General features: G+C 39.1%; 1 non-coding gene across 1 annotated transcript; it reads right to left on the bottom strand.

Annotated features, from left to right (window-relative positions):
• Positions 1-1,645: 1,645 nt before the first annotated feature.
• Positions 1,646-1,734, bottom strand: TRNAI-UAU (transfer RNA isoleucine (anticodon UAU)). Its single transcript is given in 2 exon segments — positions 1,646-1,681; positions 1,697-1,734. It is a non-coding gene; the product is annotated as a tRNA-Ile (tRNA).
• Positions 1,735-8,199: the final 6,465 nt, after the last annotated feature.

The raw sequence follows: 8,199 nt of genomic DNA, 5'->3' as shown, positions 1-8,199 counted from the left end.
ATGCTTTTGGGTTTTCTTGGCACGCTTGACCTGATTCCAGCCTTCTTCTTTACCCTTATCTGGTTCAGCATTGGTTGGGCATCCTCTGGCGAAGTGGCCATAGACATGGCATTTTCGGCACTTGAAGGGCAACTGCTCATAATCTAGCTTCTGCAAATGAGTCCAGCTTCCTACTTTGATTTTGATGGCTTCCGGAAGTCCCACCTCTAGGTCTACTTCTATGCAGATTCGGGCACAGTCATATTGATCTTTGTTGTTTGCCTGATCTATGAATTTCCCAAGGGCGTTGCCGATGTGCTTCAACAAGTCCCAGTTCCAACAGTGCACTGGGAGATTTGGAAGCCTGACCCACACCAGAACAGTTGTAGGGACGTCGATTGCATGGTCGAAATCCGGCCCATGAAATAGGGGCCATTCGGCCCATGAAATAGGGGCCATTCTGGAAGATCAGATCCTTGTCTTCCTTAGAGGTGAATTCGAAGAGGAAAAACCCTCGTCCTAAGAAATAAGAAGTGACACTATTCTTGATCAAAGGAGCCCAGTTCTTGTTGACCCAGTTTTCAGTGGACTTAGGAGAAGGCTAGTCCGGTGCACTGACCGACGAGTGCCTGTCAGCCAAGGACATGGCGACTTGGATCGGAGTCTCTGGTGGTAGGGAGATTTCAGGAATATCCTCGATCCTCTTGACGAATTTGGTTGCTTCACTCTTTTTCTTTTGCGGCAGACTGGCCAAGAGCCGAGAGAAGGCTTCGGCAGAAGAAGGCGGAGGAGGGGGGAGGGGGTCTGCCTTGGGCGAGCCCGGGACCTCCATGAACGTGAACTTCGAAATCCTCCCAGAAGCAAACGAGCACATAGGCAGGCTCTCAACTAAAGAACGCAGGAAAGATGAGACAGAGGGCCTAGGGCCTTGGAGCCACAGGGCAAGGGGACCTAGGGCGCAGGCAGAGAACTAGGGTTTCAAGGGCAGTCCATCGCACGAGTCCAAAATCGTCCACATAAAAACCTCGCTGAGTAAAAATGTTTTTATTAATAATGATAACTATTGCATTTATTTTTTAATGTTAAAGAAAAAACCAAAACAAAACATAAAAACAAAAAAACAAAAAACATTACAGTATCCCTTCCCTATTAAATTAGAAAGCACATATAAACCTAATAACAATTTATAAAATTAATGCATATAATTTACCTAACAATTTTACAAAATTAATACATCTCATTTGCATTTTATTTCGAACCGTGAAAACGAGCCAACATTCCGTTGCATGTATGTTGTGAGTTCATGCACGCGTTATATGGGCAATGTTGGGAAAGCTGTTAACTTGGAAATACTTAACTTGAAACGGTTGATGATGGTTCTGAGATTGATTTTACTCATCTTCAATCCTGAGGGGTCGTTTTCTGTTTCTTACAAAAACTAAACTTACATATTCTTTTTGCAGGTTTTCCACCATTCAGAACTAAATTAGAAATGTAACCATTTAAACAAAACTAAATTAGAAATGTAACAATTTACTGATACAAAACTAAATTCGAAACGTAATAATTCACATATGGAGCGACTCTTTTTACTTGTAAAGGCCAGCGTATACGTTCCAAAATGCAAAAGGTGCAGGCTTACATGGCCATGTACTAGGAAACTACATGGTCCCGGCGGGGCTCGAACCCGCGACCTTCGGCTTCGACTTACCAGAGCCATAAGACCAACGCTCTAACCAACTGAGCTACGGGACCAAGCAATTGCCCTAAAAGCGAGTATTTAAAAATATAAGCGGTTGTTTAGTAGCAGAAAGTTTACCATTCTCATTAGCGTACTAATGCGTGTTGTAATGCTACTAACGGGGATTGATCAAAGCTTCGCTTTTAAATTTTTAAAATGTGAACAAACCATTAAAGACTTACTTCTCATATATTTGAACAAAACCAGGTCGGTGACAAGGAGACAGTTTTCTTTTTCAAATCTAGAGTAATATTCGGTGGAAATTCATGCTTGGAGTAGTTCAAATCTCATTGAGTATATATATGCCTTGTTGTGTCTTGGCTTAGAAGAGTAGGCGACCCCATAGCGGACTTCTCAGCTCTTGTTGAGGCATAAATTTCCTGCTATTGTACGGCTTGCAGGTAGTTACACGTAGCCTAAGTTTATAGTGGCAGCCAATTAGATTTGATCCTGGGTATGTTCAGGATAACTCTCACCAGTTACAGATTATCCTAGATCTAAAAATAAAAAAAAATAAAAATAAAAATTCCTACACATGATTCTCAAAGCTTGTGGGAACTTAATCGCCTTTTCCCACAATAATAGTAAAAAGCATGACATGATAGCGCTGGTTATACATATATTTATTTTACCTACATTTATATTTATTTAAAATTATTGATAATATTTTGAAAAAAAAATATTATTTATATGATTTTCATTAAATATTATTGAAAATATTCTAAGAAAAAATGGTAATAAAGAATTATACTCTCCAAAAGGTCAAAACGGTTCATGAGATAATATATCTGTATTCTGAATAGTTTTAATACTAAGTGTTTTTATGTCACTATATTTTTGATGAGATAAAGGTTGATTTGAAAAAAGATTTAATGTTTTAAATTTAAAATATTTTTTTAAGTATTATGATTAGATGTTTAGTATTACTTTGTGATGGATATTGTTAAGAACAAAAATGTGTTGTTAGTAAAGGTGGACATTTTGAAGAATGTTTAGTATCATTTTGTGATGGATATGGCTAAGAACAAAAATGTGTTGTTGGTAAAGGTGGATATTTTGAAGAATGTTTCAGATGCATTAATGGAGTTTGTTAGCATTGACAAATTTTCTTGGTGTAAAGAAACAATGGGTGTTGTAGGGTTGGACCAATGACTAAGTTCTCATGTGACCCCTTGAGTGGAAAAAAAAACAACAAGTGGTAGAATGTTGGGTGTGTTATATTCTTTCCACAACTAGTCGCACTGGCGGGGGGTCACAAGGGGGGTCGATGGTTATCGACCCCCTATTCATTGTGTCGGGCGTAGCAAGGAGGGTGGCAACCCCGTCAAGTGATTCACAGGGGGTGGTAGCCCCCTTGCACAGGGTTCGGAGCAGCACACCGGCATATATATATATATATATATATATATATATATATATATGCGGATCAATGATGAGGGGTGACCCAAATATGGTGGACGTACTCACCCATGGTTTTGTGCATGGATTTTGCATATGGTTTTGGGCATGATGATTTTATGTATATGGTATTTTGTAGATTTGATCAAGGGAACTACGGTTATGTTCTAATCCAAGGTTAATGAATTGAAATTTATAAATGCTTAGGCATATATATATATATATATATATATATATATATATATATATATATATGTATTGTAACATTGAAATGAACATAATGAAAAATCAATATGATAATCTCAGTTTTTTGTTACTATTATATATGTTTTGTTTTTAATTGTATTTAAAATTTTTATTAATTTCTATTTTAAGATTGTGAATTTTAAAATGGTCTATGTTATTTATATGAACTTGTTGGAACATCAAATTCAAAAACAGAAATTCACATAAACTTTATAAGGATATAGAAGTTGTAAGAGTATTATTATATTCGTAAATGAAAATGAATATGTTTTACTATGTTTATAAAATAGTGTGATTTAGTTATTGCTTTACTTCACATAATTTTTAAAGAGAACAAGGGCAACTATATAGCGCTAGTCCCTGCCGATATACAGAAGATTCATGAGTTCTTTTCTATTGTAGTGTTGTAGAGTTCGGTGTTTTTGCAGAAGGAGCAGAGGATGGGGATGTTATGTGTGTGGTCTGCTTAAACAACATTGAAAATTTTGAAAAGATCCGAAGGCTGATGAATTGTAGGCATATCTTTCATAGAGCTTGTTTGGACAAATGGCTTGATCATAACCAGAGGACTTGTTCTTTCTGTAGGTTTCCTTTACCTTCGAACGAGATTGAAACAGGAATGAACGAGGAACTCAAAATGCTAGACCCTGATTCGAATCTCTTTGTGGATGCTTCATTAGTCATTTCACAGAGGCTCACCAAGAGAAGACGTTTTAGTCTCATTGTAACTACATATAGGTTATATACTAGTTCCTATATGTATAAACACAGATTTAGAGAAATGGGCAAAGAGAACACAGATCGAATCTGGGGGCCTCTTCAAGGTAGTCAAAGTTTGTTTTCTCTTATATTTTCAGCATAGACGTCTCTCTCATCTTCAAAGAAATGTTTTATCACAAAATAATTTATCAAAAATTATTTTTTGTGAACGCTGATAGCTACATTGTCATGACACGGAGCTTGCACATGCATATAGTCAGATGCTCGTGTTGTGTTGCCCATTCTTTTGGCACGGAGCTTGCACATTTTCTTGAAGAAATTTCTATAAGGAAATTATCACATGATTACTGATATCCCGTTTGACATTTTTTGTAACATTTTCTTGAAGCAATTTTTATAAGGAAATTATCATTTTTGTGAAATGGCCTTTCTATTGCAGTTGAAGTTTTTTCCTGATTGGCACTCTGATTTTTGCGTACAAATGGAACACACCCATTTCTTGCAGTTCACCCATCTTTTGCCTTTTTAAGTTGATTCTTTTAGAACAAAAAGTTTGATTAATTTAAACTGGTTAATTTGATTGATTTTGAGCTAGCAAAGCTCCTTATTTAAATGCAGCTCCACACTTATTCATTCAGTGGGCTTACAAATTTTAAAAAGAATCAAGCAAGATTGTTTTCATTAGAATTAATATAGTTGAAGGATGCCCTTGATTATTGTTTTTTTATTGTTAAATTTTATTTTAAAATAGAAACTAACCACAGGGAAATTATCCTCATAAGATATGTAATGTTATCACCATACATAATGCACTGAGAATTAAAATCATGGGATATGTAACTTTGGGGATTCTCAAGTATCACGATATAGAGTTCACTGAAAATAAAACCTGGTGTTGGGAGTGGTAAACTAAAACCTGTTGTTGGGAGTGGTAAACTCTCAGAGGTATTTTCTGTTGTAGTATTTCGAACCAACAATTCTCTTGATGGCTGATGCCAAGTTGTAATTGTTGCCTGCATTATTATGGTTGTATTATTAAGGTAGGTTAATGTTGGAAAACATTGATAAATCCAACCACCAACATTAAATGCAGAACCTAGCGTCTTCTGGAGAATTCAGCGGAAGTCTCTAGAGCTAGATAGCTTCTTGAAGAAGCCACTGACTCCAGAAACTTCTCCTCTGTGTATAAAAACCATCTCTAGCAATCAAATGATCAAGTGTGTTCAGTGTTTTGTGTTCATTTCTGAGTTCATGCACTCTCTGTTTTGGTATCAGAGCAAGGTGAGGTTGATTGCTGAGAGAAGGCAACCATATTATCCAATGATATTGGATAAAATTTTATGATTTATGCTTGAGGGTTTATATTTGTGAATATTAGTAATTTTTTTGGTGATTGGTACGGTGAAAATAAGTAACATGGCTAATGCATTGGCAAAATCATATTTATCTAACTCTAACAAGTTAGACGGTGAAAATTATGCAAATTGGAAGTTTAAGTTGCAGACTTTGATGGAAGGCAACAATACATGGGCGATTGTGTCTGGAGCTGAAATTAAGCCAGTGTCCCCTCAAGCCACAGATGCTGCAATTCAAGATTGGGAGCGACGGAGTGTGAGAATGGAGACAATATGCCCAGGTATATCACGAAGTTCACCCAATGCCGGGATGAGCTGGGAAGTGTGGGGGTGACCATTGATGATGAGGACTTGGTGAGCTTGGCTCTCCTTGGTCTTTCGAAGAGTTGGCATTCCTATCAGGACTCTGTCAATGGTCGAGAGAAATTTTCAGGATGGGAGAGACTTTGATCGGATCTTGTGCAAGAGGAGATCAGACGGAGCACCAGAGACAGTTCTTCATCCATGCATGATGAGGAGAACTATGCCTTAGCGAGTAAGGTGAAGAAGGGGAAGGAGAAGGGTTCTCTTTCCGAATCCAGTTCTTCCAATGATGGGAAGAAGGTTGACAAGTCAAAGGTGAGATGCTTTCGTTGTCATGAGTTGGGCCATTATGCTACTAATTGCCAAAAGAATAAATCCAATAAGGGATCTGGGGAAGGATTTGAAGGTGAGACACTTGCTTCACAATTTGAGTTGGATTTCACACTCTTCGCATGCATGGTTTCATCCATGGTGGGAAGTGGTTGGTTTCTTGACAGTGGAGCTTCTTTCCACATGACCAGTGACAAGAGTTTGTTCAGTACTTTGGAGGAGAAAGATCTCCAGATACTCATAGCGATGGGTAATGATGAGAAGTATAGTGTCTCAGGTGTAGGCACGGTTATTTTTCATAGGGAGCATGGAGCTCACCTTACCTTGACCGATGTCAAGTATGTACCAGGACTGAAGAGAAACTTGGTGTCGATTGCGATGCTGGAAGACAAAGGTTGTGATGTAGTCTTCAGTAAGGGAAAGGTTTTCCTTAGACACATCATCACTAGACAGATGAAGCAGATTGGTTCACGGGTCAAGAACCTGTATTCTCTTGAGGTTCAAGATGCATGCAAAGCCTTGAGTAGCGAGGCAACTGATGGAGACTTGGTGATTGAGAGGGAGTGTATATTACCTCTCAACATGCAGAGCCAGAAGAAGTCTCAGACGATTGTGGAGGAGCCACGATTGGTGCAGCAACTTCAGGAGGTTGTGGAGCAGCAACAACAGGGGAAGCTGAGAGGAGATCGAGTAGAGACATCTACTCATGCAGAGACCTCCAGTAGGGGGAAACTTCGAGTCAGGTGGGTTGAGGGATCGCATGCAGCCATACTTCCAGGTAGGAGGTGGGGTGATGTGGATTGATCGTCCCAAGGAGGAGGGGCAGGATCCTTGAGGTACCCAACCTCTTGGATGACACCCTGCTACAGGAGCCCTGATGTGGAGTAGCAGGAACTGACTGATTGGGTAGAGACAGATGCAGATGGAGCGGCAGAGAGAGCGACAATGTAGAGAATCCCAAGACAACGCATAGCTAGCAGGCTGCAGCAATGCGAGAGGCACAAGTGTTTTGCATAGTGCTAGGTGGCACAGAGAAGTGTGAAATGGTGTGAGATGCATGGAGATGTTTCAGTAGCGCAGATGTCAGAGAGGGAGCACTTGTCAGCAGCAGGTAGAGCTTCAGCATCAGAGTATGTTCCTAGCCCAACAGAGTGGTCAGTTGGGAGTGTTTTTGTTCTAAGTGTTGTCGGAGCAAGTGGACCGGGCAAATGTGTTGCATGCAAAACATTACAGTTGCAGGATAGGGGTTGCAAATAATCCATATCTTGTTGAGAGGGAGTGTTGAAAATGCAACAAGATGATGGAGCTTAGTGGAAAGGAGTTGCCTTCACTAAGTGGACCCGCAAGCTATTTTTGGCGCAAATTCTATTTTTAGACATATGGATCATGGTCTATAAGTTGCAGGATGTTGTTTATGGATGATTGGTCATGTTGGGAAAAATAGATGCACTTCTATTTTTGGTTCACAGCAGAGTGATCAGAGTCTATTTTTAGACTACTAGGCTAAAAATAGAAACAATCAAATATTATTAGCCCTTAGTAATATTTGGACTCTAAACATTATCTTATTCTCTTGGAGCACTTCAGTTTGAGCTACGAATGTGGCACATGCAGATGGCAGAAGGAATCACGTGGTTTCTTATGTGTTAGTTGAGCTATTGCATGGAAGACTTTAGTTAGAACTCATAGATGTGAGTTATGTGGAGTTGGATGTGGAGTTGATGGAGTTGTGTTCAGTTTGACTTAGTTGAACTAGTTGTATTTAGTCTAACTAAAGAATACACTAGTGATGAGTTGTGTGAATTGATTGTTAATTAATTCACTAATTATTAACTCATAAAGCAACTAAAGAATACATCAGTTAACTCAGTGCATGGACAGTTCAACAGAGACAGGTGTTAGAGGTAAGTGAAAGGGTGAGTTGTGACTATCAGTTGTGCATGAGATTTGCACATGCATGGATTGAGTTATGCCAATGAGGACTGCGCAGTGTGGGCCAATATCAAGGCAATTGTAGCTTGTGCTCACGTGATTTTCACTTTGGATTGTGTAGTGGAGGCAGGCAAAGCAGCGGAGGAGATTTGAACCTGTGACTTGTTCGGATCTGAGCTAGTTTTGTGTGTAACA

Source organism: Pinus tabuliformis, chromosome 8 (assembly GCF_031772625.1).
Source record: "Pinus tabuliformis cultivar Carrire ecotype Pingquan chromosome 8, CPIR1, whole genome shotgun sequence".
In the NCBI taxonomy this organism is placed as follows: Eukaryota; Viridiplantae; Streptophyta; class Pinopsida; order Pinales; family Pinaceae; genus Pinus; species Pinus tabuliformis.
The sequence above is the reverse complement of the archived record's forward strand: the minus strand, read 5'-3'. Positions and strand labels throughout refer to the sequence as shown.